The sequence below is a fragment of the Pinus tabuliformis genome, chromosome 4_2 (assembly GCF_031772625.1).
Source record: "Pinus tabuliformis cultivar Carrire ecotype Pingquan chromosome 4_2, CPIR1, whole genome shotgun sequence".
Lineage (NCBI taxonomy): Eukaryota > Viridiplantae > Streptophyta > Pinopsida > Pinales > Pinaceae > Pinus > Pinus tabuliformis.
Window position 1 is genome coordinate 618789120 of NC_142304.1, and position 18269 is coordinate 618807388.

At 37.3% G+C, this 18269-nt stretch overlaps 1 pseudogene; it reads left to right on the top strand.

Moving 5' to 3' along the window:
• The first annotated feature begins 9876 nt into the window (after positions 1-9876).
• LOC149170841 (mitochondrial phosphate carrier protein 3, mitochondrial-like) overlaps positions 9877-18269 on the top strand; it is a 43329-nt pseudogene continuing 34936 nt past the window's right edge.

Consider the following 18269-nt stretch of genomic DNA (forward strand, 5'->3'; position numbering starts at 1 on the left):
CTTCCTGACCTCTTCCAAGCATTTCTCATCCTTGATCCACCCCTGCACAGTCAAAGAACAGTGAAAGCATATGCATGATGAAGCTGACGACTTAATTAGAAATACAAAAAGATGTTTTCTTTAGATAGAGGTAGTCTAGACACATGTATTTTACCTTCATACAAGTAATGACATCTCTTTCATTAGTTTGCATTCTTTCTTTTGCATTAGTAGGACTAGCTGGTAGAATTAGGGTTTGCTAGGGTTTGCGCTTTCCTTCAGTTTTTCAATCTCTTTTCGCAAATAGATTAGCTTCCTTCGAGTTAGCTTTCATCCATCAATTAAAAATCTTCTTCTAAGAGCTCATAGAAGTTGGATTAAGCTCCTAGCGGACTTGTGGCAACTGACCAAGTGACAACTGCTGCAAGAGCTAGTACTTGTGCATACAGCATCGTCGCTTCCAAGTTTGTTACGAACTACTAGGTTGATAAAAGTAAATACGGGAGTCCCAGGAGTTGCAACATTATTGCTGCAATACTGGAGCCCACTAGAGGGATGACTCCCTTATGTTTGAGCCTCCTCCATTCTTTCCTAACATCTTTGGTGAACTTGCCATCCACGATTTCTCATGTGTATCTTCATCTACGGATGCACCCATTTTTTATCACTCACAAGACACACCGAACGTTAGTCAATCATTTGCCAACAAAGAGGATATATTATTCATTGAAAATCCACTTGACCTTTCATCTGCCTTTTTTGGAAACACAGACGATGAATTTGTCCACTTTTCATCTACCCCTCTATTTTATTTATCAGATCATGAGGATGTCGATGAAATCATTAATTTTTCTGATCGTAGCTGTCGTGATCCATTTATTCCCATATTCGATCACGATAATGATTCTATCACAATTGAATTTTTGAAGCCAACTGTTTATGATGATATATCTAACGATGAAGTTGAAACACCCCAGACTGTCAAGGTACTTCAGCCTGAGTTGATGGTTATGTTAGGCCCTCGCTATCCTGAGACTGGTTTCACTTCTGATCAAGAAATTTCTCAATCACTCTATGCTCCTCATCACTCATTTGTATGCATTGAATATCAATCTCACACACAAATCATACTTCCTCCACTTGAGTTGCACGATCCCATCAATTATGCATTGGAGGAATCTTACATTACAAGCACACGTGCACGACGCAAGTTGTCTTTGTTTCTTTCATTTGCTTGCATGCCATAGTCAAGAGAATGTGTATTCTTCAAAGATGCACGCAGTGTCACACATCACCGTGACATGTCCATGGACCACATGTCATGTACTTGGACTCAATTATGTCTCGTGGACACTTTTAAACATGAAGTGAGTTTGTATTCATTGTTCTATCTTTCTTGTTTGTTGGTTCACACATCCATGTTTCTGGCAGGCCAAGACTTCACCAACATCGGTCAATGAATGCATCAGTCGATGCATTGGAAATATCACTTCACGTGATCAGGCCCATGCACCATTAACTTAGGAGTAGAAGTAGTTTTTTCTTTCATTTTGTTTTCTTGCATGGTTTTTTTCTTACTTGCTTTTCTTATTTGTTTTCCTGCTTGTTTGCTTACTCACTTTCTCATTTACTTCTGCTTCCACTTTGCTTTGTTATTTGTCTGATTTTTTTTCCATAGGTTAGTTTCGCATGAAACCATGTATGACTCTTGAAACAACCTGGGTAAATTACAAAAGGCCATGTGTAGCTATCACTACTTGGTTATCTGTCATCCTACCTCTATGTGAAGAACTAGATACCTTTTGTTCCATGATATGTCCATGGAATATACATACCGTTCGAAGTGAACCTTCATGAAAACACAATGCTTGTGCACTAACTAGTGGTCACCTACTCTAGTCAGTTGCTTTTGGGTTAACCCTTGTTAGCTTAGTCAAGTAGAGAAAGGTGAGGGGGAAAACCTTAAAAGGCATGTTCGAGGTATATAATAAACTACTTCTCTAAATGAACAACCTCTTATTCTCTCAATAAGTTGGGATCCCTCTTTTGCCTCTAAAATGAATAAGTGCTATGCACATTTATGAGAAAAATGAAAAAATGAAAAGTGAAAAAATGAAAAATGAAAAATGAATGAGGCGAAAGAAGAGAAGGGATTCTTGCATAGACAAGTGATGCAAGTAACTCCATCAAGTTACTAACCAGGCTCATTGGCAACGGAGTGATGCTTGTGTTCTTGCGTGACTTTGTCGGGGTATTATCCATGCATGCTTGTAGCAAATCAATAATGTATATGAAACTAAGACTCTAACGACTATACTATTTATGTACCAATATACCCCTCAAACCCAATAGAAATAACTATTTTGGCTTGGTTTGGAATGTGTGTCAATCGACCAAGATCTTGGTGGATGCTACATATTACAATCAAGCTAGTGTGAAAACCAAGACAAATTGAGAATTGAAGAATACTTCCAGAGGTGTTAGACTTGCTTTTGACGAATAAGGTCCATTCATAGAGCTAGAGTTCTACCAGTGTGTCACCAAGTGTTGTAGCGGCTACAAGAACCCTCCAAAATTTTGCCTTAGCTTCCTTTTGGAACCTCCCTGACAATCTTTCACAACAGCATGTCTTGCCTTGTCAAGTACACAAGCTTCAATTATTTTCTTGCAGAATGACATCCTTTCCATCGGACCTTGCTGTATCACCCACATAGGTTGTCTCTCTGGACTTGGTCCAGCTATAGGCTGAGAAACTCCCTCAAGAAATTGTGCAATTATGGAGGGGAACCAGTTTCCCCTCCAGAAATTATGCAATTCTGGCTGGCAGCCTACTCAAATCTAGAATTGTGCAAATTTTCTATTCAAGCTTCACCCAGAAAATTGCGTGATTCATCTTAGTAGGGCTGCTCAGGCCATGAATTACGCAATTCTGGGTAGCAGTCAATTGCTCAACCTAGAAATTGTGCAAACCTTCTGGGCAACCAACCCAGCTCCCTCCCAGAAATGCCCCTTTTTTCCCCACAGCTGAGGAGACTATTTCATGTGTAGTTGGGTTGACCGATTCCACCTCGAACCAAGAAAACTTGAATTGCATGCACGGGTTGCTTTTTCCCGAAATAGAAAGTGGAAACATGCAAAAAGAATCCCCAGATTTTAGGGATTCATTTTTAGCAGCTGGAGGTTACATGCAAAGATTGTTTTAGAATAGTTCCTCCAAGTGTCGCTTTTTCCTATATTTGTGGCATGCACGTCGTGGGCCTCAAACCTTTTTATTCGACGCATGAGAGCTCATTTCTTCACATCAATCTTGGAGCTCTGACATCCCACAGAACATCCAGGATTCTTTGAAACATCCAACTCAACTATTCATTGTAAGTTGTCTTAACTTGTCTTTTGCATCATTTTTGTCACTTTTTGTGTTTTCCCTTGTGCGAGTGTTGTTTGCATGAATTTTTTGAACACTTGTTATCATTTACATGCATACTAGCTTGTACTAGCACCATTTCATTTTTCATTATAATTTCACTGTTGTCGCATCCATGAAACTGTTTTACATGAATAGTCATTGATTTGGTGACTCGCTTCACCCACATGCATGTTGTTCCATTTTCTAAATATTTCATTCACTCCTACTTACACTTTGTCTCACCATGCAATCACATTCACATTTGCTTTCAGTTGCCCATCGGCGTGTCTAGGTAGCCTTGGCCCCGACTCTACCTCACCAAGACAACAATGCATAATATCGGGAGGGGAGGCTCTATTTTCCTCTCAAGAAATGTGCATTACTGCCTAATGACTATCCTCTAGTATTTCATTGTGCAATTCTAAGGGACAGTGACTTCTAGCCTAGAAAATTGTGCAATGTAGTCAATCGGTCTACAACCACTGCCAGCTAAAAGTGTTTGTTGTGCAGTTCCAACAGCCAGCAGACCAGCCTAGATTGCACATTGCGCAAATCCAAAAACCATCCAGCCTCCCTGGACAACCCAAATTGTGTTTTATGCAACTCTGGCAGCTAGTCCCCCAGCCTCCCACAAAAAATTGCACAATCCTTTCGAGTCAATCCCAGGTATGTTGCATTTCATTCCTGAAGTTTTCTTTGGTTTTCGCTGACATATTTCTTGCCATGCATGTCACATTGTCTCCAGATCTAGCAGGGTTTCATCCGCCTCTTAGTAGTTCAAGATCAAATGGCCTCCAAGAGAGTAGGATCAAAAGACACTAACAGAAGTGCAATTGGAGTAGTAGTTGAGTAAGTGTCTACAAGTCTATCAATCTATGAAGATATCGAACTAGTTGTAGACAAGGACATCAAGATGAAATGGAAAGAAGTCAATGATGCATTTGTAGGTACATTTGAGGAATACCTCAAGGACTGCTAAGTCTATGTGAACATCCAAAAGTCCAGCTTTTACTGCATTACATGTCGGTATCCTGTGCTCCCATGCGAGGACATGATACATTGGGTCCCCTTGCACACTGATCCTGAGATAATGACATTGAGCAGTGTTAGAAGGATGAAGATATATGCCTTCAGGGCATAATATTATGATGAGATGTATTAGATGTTGAAGCCCGTGATCATCATGGACACAACCTTCAACATACCTAGCAACAATGGCAGCTCCAGAGACATGTCAAAGAACTGGGTGAAGGAGTCAGCCAAATTCAGGATGACACACAACCAAATCTATAAGACGAAGATACTGCGGAATTCATCTCAATACCTGGTCATATTTGCATGTCGAATGTATGGCCAACAAAGCATAGAAACATTCCCATAAAGTTGGGTGATTGCATTGGACCAACTGGCCAGAGAAGGAAAAGCACGCAATTGATATGACATGTGTCTCATCATCTGGAGGAACATGTAACAAGGGCTTGACAATTGTCCAAAGGTATGCAAGAAAAAATTTACATGTCCACTTACATTTTGGATGTAATCTGTGCTTGAAATGGCCATGGACACCGGTAGAGACTTCTATGAACACTTATTGTAAGATGTTTTCTGAATGCAATTTCAGAGGAGTTATCACATAAGTCTGATCATTTTGTCACCTCGATTTACAAGATGATATTTGAATGGGATCCACCTTGCATGTCGAAAGAAGCAATGCAGGAATTGATTGACATAGTTGATTGGTATGCCTCACCATCTGGCACCTTCATATGGATGTACAGCGCAAAGAATCCTCTGCATCTTCTACTGAAGCTTGCATTGGACACACTCGTCATGCAGGAAGTATCATATGACATGTCTGCATTATTGAAAGATAGGATAAATCAGAAGAAGAAGGTACCTTGGCCCGCTCTTCCATTGTGGATCGGGTTATATGAGATACATAATTTCAAGCATGCGGATGTCGAAGGAGAGGAGATGAAGAAATATCCATTTGACCTCTGAAGTTATAATCCATATGACCTGCATTTTCTTGTGAAAGATCATTGCGTGAGAGTACAGTTCAACAGGATCCACAAGGCATCTCATTGGGCTAAGAAAGACCCATGGGGATATTGTTACAACTCCTCTAGACTCAATGAATGGTTGGCCTCACTGTGGAATGGATAACGAAGCAACATCCTAGAGAGAAACATAAGCAGTAGAGGTAAACATGCCAGTGTGTGACAAGGGCAAGAGAAAGATTGTCCATAGCACGGAGAAGGAGAAAAGCTGCAAGGTCCAAGTAGACCCACTTGTACAAAAAGCAAATTTGGCGATAGAGGAAAAGAGGCAACAGTGTGACAAGAGAAACAGGAAAAGGCAGAGAGAGAAACAGAGAATGGAGGAAATAGAGAAGGAGTTTCATGAGTTGAAGGAGCAACTTCGGAAAGAATAGGAGCTACGCAGATAGGAGAAGGAAGCATAGAAGGAGCAGGTACAACGAGCGGCACAACTTGTGAAGATATATGAAACTACTCCCATAGATGTAGTAGACTCATCAGAACATCTAGCATCAGGTAGACATGGTGAACTGTCATAGGAGCAGAACTTTGCTCAAGAGATAGAATAAGCACTTGAGCAAATGGATACGAATATGGAGTAGTAAGAGTTAGGGCAAGACATCAACCTCATTCGTCAACACCAAGAGGTCAATCCACCAGCTTCACCCCATCCAAAAGATGAGCAAGCCCCAAGTAAACAAGGAGATATTGAGATCCTTGGAGATCAGACATAAGGATAGATGTACAACATCTCATTCGATGAATCTCAACATAGAGTTGTGAAATCTTGCAAAGTGTTGACTCGGGATGATCATACATCTCCTGTGTCGTTTGAGGAATGACTAATCATGTCTGACGTGAGCAAACATCCAGCAACAATGGCCAATGATACCAAAGCATATGTCGATGCCATTATCTCGAGTGTTGGATTCCTAATAGCTAAGAACAAGCAAATGTCAAAGGACATGTAGATGGCCAAGCAGGAGGAGAATTGGCTATAGCATTCACCCAAGAATAATTGAAGAAGGCAATACTAGATGAAGTATTGTCTCTTGACACAGTCATGCAGGTGTTGAATTCCATGTTTCGTACCATACATAAGGCAGTCATCCATCTCAACTGGTGACAACACCGATGTGCTAGGAGAGTATGCATCTTATCGAATGTGCATGCTGCTCTTGATTACATGCAATCATGGATGATGAGATACAAGGGATCCCCACTTCACTTTTATAAAATAATGAAGCCCAGAGAAGTTGAGCTTAAGCCATGCATCTGGAGTCAGATCCAGAACTACGAAGAACTACTGCAACTCATCAATAGTCTAGAGGCTTCCCATGGAGGTGTATTTAAGGGTGTGGATGTTGTGGTACACACACATGTGATCCCATCTATTTGGACACTGGCCTAGGAAAATAAAAAGGCATAGGTCTGACTAGAGATTGATTCATACTTTGACAAGTTGATGTGCATAGCCACCAGCCCAGACTTGTCCATCAGTGCAGACACCATGCACAAGTATGTTTTTGGCCTTGCCGCGCTGAAGACAATGATGCCCATGCTATCAGAGGAGTTGGAAAGAGGAGCCCGAGAAGTGTATGAAGATTCTATGGAGGCAAGAGTGAGGTTCAAGAAAGATGTCACCTTAGAGTACACAGACACCATCATGAACTACCGAGCTTGGCATCAGTTCACTACTATTGACCACAATGAGGATGTGAAAGAGCTAGCCTTCCCACAGTTTTCTGAGTCATAGTGATGTATTACATGGCTTGCTCAAGCAATTTTGTCTCACATGGGTACATGTGCATTGGAATGTAACATATTGTCAAGTGTAATTTCAAGTGTCGATAGTTGGAAGTAACAATCATAGAGTAGACGAAGAGTCATGAGGGTAGATGAACTGTCACAAAGGGGAATGTCAAGGGCCACCCCTCCATTTGCTATAAATAGTCCCTCATAACTCATTGTATAGGATTTTGGTTAGCCAAGCTTCTGATAAGAGTATCTTAGAGAAAGCTTAGACAATATTGTAACGTGGCTTGGATTCTCCACTCTGCAGAGCTAGTATATCCCTTTAGAGGAGTAGGTGGTTGTGGTTGTAACGTTCCACTGTCAGAACTAGTGGTTGGACATGGATGTATTGTACGACTAGAACTTACACTTCTTAATATAACATAGAAATCATGTTTCATGCATATGTCTTATTATATTCCAACTATCTTGTTTACTCTCAATAATATATGTATCTGTTTGCTTACGCATGCATGTATGGACTATTCTGTATAAGTATGTATGAATCTTACTGAAATGTGTTGATTGGTTTAATCATAAATTTTGATTGCTAGCTAACTTTCCTCCCATGTTGTGATGCATATTTTCTCGCATGTTGCCTACTTAGCTCTGTGCTATCACAGGTTTCCAAGGGGCGCACTCACCTCACCCTTTGTGTGTTAGAACCGCTCAAGTACATTCCTTGACTTACTGCATATGTCACACCCTTGCTACGAATAGGGACATCATACTTTCCTCTGTGCAAAACTGTGGTCAACGCATTACGATATGGCCCACTGCTGGGGCTCCTACACCAAGTCATCTGAGTTCTAATTGGGACTTCTTACCATGGAGAGCCCTTGACATGTTGGCAGGACCAGCACTGTCGAAAAAACCTAAACATAACTTTTAGAGGGCATTCGAAGTTTAAGAGTGAGCATGCAAACAATTCATACACAAGTTGTATCATATCCCTCAACCTTATATGTAATCTTGAAACCTTGACAATGTGACATATGATTCATTTAATGAGAGGATACATTGCATGATTAAGGAATGAGCCACATTATGGGATCAATGGTAGTAGAACACTTATTTTTTTCTTAACAACCACTAAAATATGTGTCGTCTTGTTGCCTTAGGCATCTTGGCAATTTTGAAATCAAGGCATTTGAAAAAACAAGATTTTTTAAAGAGGAAATCTTATTATCATATATCATAAATTCAATAATATTACGTTAATTATTAAACTTTAGTTCCTAATAACTATTAAATTCCTTATTATCAATTTTCTTAGAAGAAGCAAACATAAAAAAAATGTATAAGCTTAACCTAATTATTTAAGAATTCTCCAAAATCCCATGTAAAACTTATTTCATGTTCCTTTTTTGAAATCATGAATAATCCCTTCCATATATGCCATCCCAAAATAGACACAATTATAAGTTATAGAAGTGTAACTTTTAGACGAAATAACCTTTTCACCCAATCCAGTGATACAATCTCAAGTAATATAATGTTTTTGTTGTTGTTTGTAATGCATTTTTGAATTCATAAATAGATTCAACACCCTGAAACACCCACGGGGTACTCAAGTTTTTAAAATTATGTGCTAGATTTTGATTTAAATTGACTAGAGAAATTCTCTTAAAAAGGCCATTTCCTCTATAAGTTAGACTATGCCCAAATTATATCTTTATTTATTATTTGAAATTAATTTTAATAAAAAAATTGTAAATCAATAAATAAAAATGGTTATATATTATTTAAAATTTTAATTATTATTAAACAAAGTGATATTATTCCTTATTAAATTTTATATTTCTAATAAACGTGTTACACATCTTATGGATGGAGTCTCACCACAACATGGAGAGCATTGGCCGTAGAATTTGACCTCTTATGATCCAATGAAGTCCCACCACAACAAGGATAACATTTACAACAAATTTCAACCCTTATGAACTAATAGAGTCCCACCACATCAAGGATAAAATTGACCATATAATTTCACCATTTGTGAACCAATTCCCATAATTCTTGGAAAGAGAATTGCGATTTGCAACAACAAAAAATTAACCTTATGAATAAATGGTCGATAAATACTCACCAAGGAGAAATAAAATTTAAATACAACACATGAAAAACCAAAAACAAATAGACTCTTACAATATTCTTAAATAAAGAAAAAATAAGAATCTTATTAATAATAAAAAGTAAGAAGAGAAAACTTCGAAATCCCTTAAGACATGGCATGAGGAAAGAGTGCAGAGGAAACCATATTTCTCTCTCATCTATTTTATCTAGTCGTGTTACACAATGTTATGAAACCAGCTCACAAAAGGATAGAAAAGAAAGATCAACGCCTTGCAAATCAGCCTCTTCGAGGGAGAAACCTCCTTTACATTACACAAATGAAAAATTCTTGGATGATACAAATGACAATACCTCCTTTCTGTATATAGAAGTCTAAGGGGTCATAATATAATCATAGTAGACATAACAATAATAATGCAAGGGCACAATAATAACAATAGTGGGATTCTATGGGGCACAATTATAACAACATGGGGACTACATGGGCACATAAATATAATAAGGGGGTTGTACTAATAATAATAAGGGGTTACACTAGTAATATAGGGACCTAACACACAATGATCAATCAAATCCATTGCCATGGCGATGTTAGAGAAGGAAGAATGATCTCTAATTTTGATTTTTCTTTACTCCCCATATTTTTCTTTCTTAAGGCATCTTAGAGGAGGCGTGTTTGTGTTAGCGACTCTTGAAAAGAAACAGATCCTCCATTGAATCTCCACAACACCATGAGTCTTGTAGAAAATATATGTTACAATGCTAATGCTTGGAGCACATTAGTTGTGTTGGCACCTAGCGAGCCAAGGGAAATCACCATTTATTACCTGGCCTTATATGCATCCTGCACCGTGGGTGGCATTCTCAGATATGGTCTTACTAATACAGGCGTAATCCCTCTAAATGTTATCAAATGCAATATGCATCTTGGCTTTCGAGACAAATACCTTTTTCTCACATCATTTTTGTTCATCTTGGGGAGGATTAAATTAATTTCATGCAGTTGGATATCTGTTAAATTGGTTTTAGTCTTTTCGCTTATTTAGAGATGGTGAGTTGTGTGCTAAAGTCTTAACTATGTTGTGATAAATCCTCTGGTAGGATCTTTTTCTTCTTATTTTTGTTTTTCATATTGTTTTCGTCGATAATTGTGTTTGATTGGTCACTGTGAGATGTTATTTTTGTTTTTTTCATATAGTTTTAACAGATAATTTTTATTGATTATCCATAGAGAAATTTGAAACCAAATTTGCATTAACACAATAAATTCCACTTTAATAGTAAAGTAAATCTCCATTAAATTTAATTGAAATATCCCAAAAAAATATCTGGAATCCATTTAGAATTCTCCTAAAATATTCCTAGGATATATTTGAGATGACCAACAAATACCTGAATCCACAATTAAGTCCCCAACAATTTGGGAACATTTTCTAAGGGTCCACAAGTATCTGATACATGGGAATGCAGGGTACACAGGGTTTTTCCTTATGGTGGGGGGTGGGGGGCAGGTCCCATGCAACATTGTTGGCTTGGAGACATGACTCTAAGACATTTTTTCCCTTGAGGAAAACCTTGTATGGAAACTCAAGTTATGCTTCCCCACATTTGTGGATGGTGTCCCTAGTAAACTTGTGACCTAGAGCACTACACCTAACCTAGTGTTATTTCAACTTGACATTCACTGCTACAAAACTAGAAAAATTCCCAATAACATTGGTGATAACTGGTTGAGCTAACTCCTTTGTTTGATAAATGTCAAGAATGATCTTATCCCAACTTCAATAATGTAAGAAAGTGATATTTACTTTACATTGAACTTGAATTTTGGAAGTGGGTTACGTGGGGTGGAATGAGAAATTTCTCATTATAACTATCCATGCTAGACTGAATCGAAATTTTATTTGCAATCATATCATTCCACTCCCAAGCACTTAAGTGAGAGTAATATTTTTTGTACCTTTCCATTCCTAATAGGTCCATGGGGAGCAAACATGTTGGGATTTGGATTTCATTGGGTTGTGGGGGACAACGACTTCTCCTTATAACCACCGAATCTAAATCTAGTTTTTAACTACAAATTTCTACTTACATTCTACATTTGTATACATTAAATTACACCTATTAATCTGCAGATATGTTAAATTCATAGTGAGAAAATCGAATCTGCAATTGGTTCTAGAATTTTTATAAGCTTGAAATATGATTTTCAACTATGGCATGTATGAAAGTCTAAAAGTTTCTTCATCCAGTTCTATATGCATGTATTTCTTAACAACTGAAGAAGTTTTTGTTTTTGTGTTCTCATTAGTATCTGACAATGTTCTTATTATGCAAATTATTTTATATGGGGAAAGAGAATCTCCAAAAGCTTAAAATTTATTAACTCGAGAACTAGCGAACATACACATGGTATACTTGTTGGGAAAATAGGCATTCTAGTTTTCTAACAAGGCTTCTGAAAAAGAGGATCCCTATTTGGATCACGAAACTTACTAGTTGTCGTTGTGGACTTCGATCACATGGATGCTCAATAAGCCTTGTGGGTTGCCTTAATAAATTAATCTTGAACACATGAGGGTGTAAATAAGAAAACCAAATAACCTACATGTCATTTTGGCATCAATTCTGGGAACTAATTTTTTTTTGTGTGACCAAAAAATTATTGTTGGAAATAATACTAAGAGGCGGGGATGAGTTAGTATTAGAAAATCAATAACTTTTACATTTCCATAATTAGATTCATATGTGCTACTTCAGTTAAGGAAACTCGCATGTACACACAACTGTGTTTAGAGCAACTAGCGTATATCCAACAAACTTATGATTCGGTTAATTCATCATATATTGACGTTTAATTAGTGCATCAGAAGCATATAAATGGTAACCAGGTGCAGTAAAAATAGAATAGATCATCACACACAAGAAACACACATGAACACCAAGATATAAGGTGGAAACCCAATGTGGGTGAAAGCCACCTGCTGTAATTGTCTCTGTCTTATTTTTAATAATAAGAGAATTATTTTTACAACTTTTGTACTGGTGCAGTCTTATACCAGTGTGCATGCTTCTACCTGCAGGAGGCTACAACCTTCTCTTGTTCTTGAACTTCTATTGGAAGGGAGCTACAACCACCTAGCTCTTGTACTAGCTGATATGTTTACTAGTACGTAGGTGCCGACCTACAGAGGGATACAAGCTTCCCTTTTCTTCCAAGGACCACGTTTCATAAATTTTCAGACTGGATCCATCAACAAAATCATTCAATCATCAAACATATCTAGATCTATCAATGTCCTTTTGAACCAACCACAACTGAATCAATCAATCACTTTGATCATTTAGGATGTTGTCACCAAAATACAGTAATGAGAACCCAAGCAATAACCCAAAACACTGCAATAGCAAACAAAAGTAATTAAAACATATTTTATAAGGTATACGCTACTTCCATGTGTCGAACCTACGTGCATAAGCGCTTTCCTCAAAGCGAACCAGCATACAGATCTGCAAATCAAATTTATGATGTATACGGTATTTTGATATGTAGAAACAACATGTATACGCTCCTTTTCTAAAGTGAACCTGCATACAGATCTGTAAAAGATGATTGAAACATAAAAACAATTCCAAACTTCAATCATACCCAAATCATCATATTTACATACTACAACATGTACTAGTTATTCAGATACATGATCAAACCACATAAAGATAATTCACTTCAGGCCTTAAGATCCTAATACATCACTAGATCTTATCCTTCATCAAGCGCTAAGGTTCTTCTTCAGTTCAGATCAAGCACGACACCATAAGGTAATAACCTGCATATTATATCTCACACGATATCAGATATTTCGATACTTGCACACCTTGGCCTAATGATCTTCTCCTCCTTTTATAGATTTACGCATTTCTCAATACCATGGACCAAAACCACTTAGGACCAATACCTTGGACTAAATACATGGGGTCAATACCATGGACCCGATACCTTGGACCAATACCATGGATCAAAATACCATGGACCACATACTTTTCACCAAACATTTAGTTTTCCATGTTATACGCGCATTTCCTTTTGTGAAAGTGCGTGTGTACGTATACACAACTTGTATACAGTGAACCTGAATGTATACATGGCTTGGTCAATGGTGAACCTATGTATACCTCTCTTTCTTCATTTGGTGTAGTCTAATCTATAGCTTTATGTTGTTAACCTGTAGTACTGTGAGCTGTCATCTAAGTGAGTTTCTTTCTGAACTGATTCCTTGAAGCTGCCCTGCATTTTATCGCACTTGTAAATATTGTTGTCATGTATTTTGTCACATCTGATATCTCTTCTGTAGGTTCATGTAGTTACCATATACAAGAGAGTTGTTCTGCAACAAGTGGGTTGCCATCAAGTACAACACATACATCATAATTCCAATGATCTCTTCCTTTGTACTTGATGGAAAAAACAACAACAACCATGCCAACACCAAGTCACTCTCCCCCTTTGACATCAAGGGCAAAGGGTCATGCTCCCCCTAAGTGCATGCTGAATTCTCTGATATGCTAAAGTGCTAATTGAGCTCCCTTGAGAGAGTCCATGCTCCCCCTAATCATAAGCAAGGTCTGCAAAAAAAGTTCTAAAAGAAGAAGATGACTATATACATACATCTCAAATGACCTTCCTATCAACAATGATTCATACATGCATCCATCTCCCAACCAAGTGGGGATATACCAAATTTTACTCATCCACCCAACCAAGTGGAGATATATCAATTGTTTATACAAGTTGCCAACAAGAGACATTACATAATTCATCCCATGGAGAGTGGGGTTAGAAATTAGGTATTTTCATGATTGCTACATTAAAAGATATACATGATATATATAACAGAGACCAAATGTGTTAAATAAGACCATGATAGTCATCAACAACTATCATAAGCAGAATTTGTCAACAACATCCAGACCTGTAACTAGGAATACCATTCTCTTGACCAACCAACAACCAGTAGCAAGATGTTTCATTTACCCACAAAAGCAACACAACCAAGGACTTCTAACAATAATGCTAACAATGCATTATTCGAAGCATATGCTCCCCCTGAACCTGTTCCATCTGTTCACTATCATATTTGATCATGCATATATCAGAAAGAAGTATCAAGGCATCATCATCAATCATATATGCATCAAGTTAACTTGTGAGGATCAAAAGAACTTATAAATAAGATCTTATGAGTACCAATACATTTCCACACATCATCAACAGATTGTGACCATCACTTAATAGAGCAAATAATTGTCTGAACCATATCAAACCCTTCTTCTTGATCCCGTCCCACTGTTTTTCTTCAAACCAACATATACGCGACTGTGTCCACAAAAAATCGCACATGTATGTGACTACACTTCAAGAAACTCACATATAACCACCTTTCCTTGAAAAATAAGATCTAGCAGTGGGATGACACAGAAACTACTCCCAGCTTTTGTCTGAGATATTCAAATGTCTCTCTGGGTAGTGGTTTAGTCAATATATCAGCAACCTATTCTTTGGAGGGAACAGACTCCAATTTGACCTTTTGTTCAAGAACTTGTTCTTATAGGAAATGATATTTGATGGGTATGTGCTTGGTGTTGGAGTGCATCACTAGATTTTTTGAAATACTAATGGCACTTGTATTATCACATAGAATGGATATGGGTGGAGTACATGTGATCTAAATATCTTGCAAGGTTTTCATCATCCAAAGTAATTGTGTGAAGCAAGATGCAACGGCCATGTATTCTACTTCTGCTGTAGATAATGCAATTGAACTTTGTTTCTTTCTGGACTAAGACGCCAACCTGGAAGTCATATAGAATGCACCATCACTAGTGCCTTTTTTCTCATCAACACTTCCTGCCCAATTTGCATCTGTATATGCATGAAGTGTAATATCTGTATCTCTAGGATACCATAAGCCAAAGTTCTGTGTTCCTTGAAGATATTTGAAATTTTTTTTGACTACCTAAAGATGTGATTCCTTTGGATTTGCTTTGAATCTTCTAACTATTCCCACTGCATGCACGATGTTCAGTCTGGTACCTGTTAGATAAAGAAGATTGCCAATCATGGATATGTACATTGGTTGATGTACCGTTGATGATTCGTCATTTGAGCTGAGACTAAATCCTATTACCATTGGAGTACATACTGGTTTAGAATCTTCCATGCCATACTTTTTCAGGATTTGTTTGAGATATTTGGTTTGTGAGAGAAAAATACCGTTGTTATTTTGCTGCACTTGTAGACCAAGAAAGTAGGTAAGCTCACCAAGTAAGGTCATTTCAAATTCTTTCTGCATTACTGAAGCAAAATTTTGATGCATGGATTCTTCATTGCTGACAAAAATGATATCATTAGCATACACAACAATTATTAGCAATTTATCAGTGTCCATCTTTTTATATAGATTGCTATCTGCTAACCCCTTTGAAAAACCCTGTTGGTGGAGATATTTGTCAAGACATTAATACCATGCCCTTGGAGCCCGTTTCAGACCATAGAGAGCTTTCCTAAGTTTTCATACAAGTTTTGCATCATTTCCAAGAATGAATCCTTCTCGTTGTTCAATATAGACTTCTTCTTCTAAGTCTCCATTAACAAAGGCAGATTTTACATCCATTTGGTATACTTTGAATTTCTGAAAACTAGAAAGAGAAAGAAACATTCTGATGGCTTCAAGTATAGCAATAGGTGCAAAAGTTTCTTCAAAGTCTATACCTTCTTGTTGAGCATATCCTTTACAAACAAGTCTGGCCTTGTTTCTAATAACTTCTCCATTTTCATTCAGCTTGCTTTTTAATATCCATTTAGAACCTATGATATTCTTATCATGAGGTCTATGAACTAATTCCCAAGTATTATTCTTTTCAATTTTCTCAAGTTCTTAATTCATGGCCTTGACCCAACATTCATCTTTGCATGCTTCATTTACATTTTGAGGTTCAGTGGAAGATAGTAATGCTAGATAGCTTGAAGCTTCAGCAATGGTTCTTATAGTCTACACACCTGCCCCTTTTTCTCCTAATATTTGAGCTTCTGGATGATTTTTCTGAACATACCTGGACGGAGTCATTTCTTCTATCATTATCTCTTCTTTTGGTGCTTCATTGGTTTCTTCTTCAGAATCAGTGTGATTTGATGTGGGAAAATGATCCTCATACTCTTCATTTTCATAATCTTCGTTTTTTATTTGTTTGGGATTTTTGTATGCTTCATCAACCACAACATCAATACTTTCAATGATTTTCCCAAGTCTTTTGTTGTAACATTTATATCCTTTGCTTCAAGAAGACTGGCCAAGAAGAATACCTTCATCTGCTCTAAGTTCAAACTTACCAAGTTTTTCATCAATCCTTTTGATGTAACATTTCCTTCTAAAAACTTTGAAGTTTTTTACAGTAGGAGTCTTACCATACCAAATTTCAAGAGGAGCTTGAGTGTTGTTTACCTGAAAATTTTCTTGATTGGGAATAGTGACGACAGCAAATGCAACTTCACCCCAGAAGGTTGCAGGAGTTCCAGATTCATCTAGCATAGCACAAGCCATTTGTTGAATAGTTATTTTCATCCTTTCTACCACTCTATTTTGTTGAGGATTCCTTGTAGTGGAGAACTGGTTTTTTATTCCATGTTGTTCACAAAAGTCAAAGAATTCGTCTAAGGTAAATTCCCCTCCTTCTTCAGATCCGAGGAATTTAATTTTGTGATCTAATTCATTTTGAACCAAAGCTTTGAAGGCCTTGAACTTTTCAAATGCTTCATCTTTATGCTTTAGAAGACCTATCCAACACATTCTGGAGAAATCATCAATGAACACTATAAAGTATTCTTCTCCACAAGGTGATTTTTTCCTTGATGGACCACATAAATCAGTATGAACAAGTTCAAGAGGCTTACTAGCTGATCCTTCCTTTTTGATGATTTTAGATCTAGTTTTCTTACCAAATTGACATGATTTGCATATAGTATTTTCAGGAATGTTGATATTTGGAGGATCGCAAACAACCTGGAATTTGCAAGCTTTTCTTATTTGAGAAAATCTTAGATGTTCCAATCTTCTGTGCGATAGTCAGTTTTCATCATTTTTGCTTAGATAACATTGTTTTTGTCCTCCCTTGAGTATGTATAGGTTGTTTGGAGTTCATGTACCTTTAATCACGATTTCTCCTGTGTCAAGCTCACGAACAACACATCCATTTGATCGAAACACTACTTCATTTTCTTGATCACATATTTGACTCACACTCAACAGATTATGCTTTAAGCCATCAACATACATAACATTGCCATCTTTAACTTTTTATCTCAAGAAAATAGATCCTTTAACTTTTATGACAATAGGAGTGTCATTTCCAAATGAGACACTCTTTTCCTTTTGTAAGGCATTAAATGAGTGTAGTATTTCTATGTCACCTGTCATGTGTTTTGAGCATCCACTGTCAATGTACCACCGGTTTCCTTATCCTTATACATACAAGGATATACCACATATTTCTATTTGCAGTTCTTTCTTTCTCCATATTTTGGGATTTAATGGAGTTTTCTCTTTTTGAGCTATTTGTCAAAATTTACTCCTGCATTTAGATTCTTCATGGCTAAAGTTGTTACAGATTGAGCATTCTATTTCATTTTCAACAAAAGAAAAGCTATTATAGGAAATTTTCTTGATCCCTATCACATTTCTTTGATTTCGTGCTTCTCTAGTCATGATAGTTTTGTAAGCAACATATTGAGTAGCTTTGTGTCCAAAGTTATGACATGAGAAACATTGACCATTAAAGAAGTTCCTAGGATTATAGAATCTACTGACCTGTTGATTGTATGTTAGGTCCTTGTAATAATAGTGATTACCCCATTACTATTGTAGTTGTATTCCTTATTAATATTGTTGTGCCCATATTGTCCCCATATTGTTATTACTGTG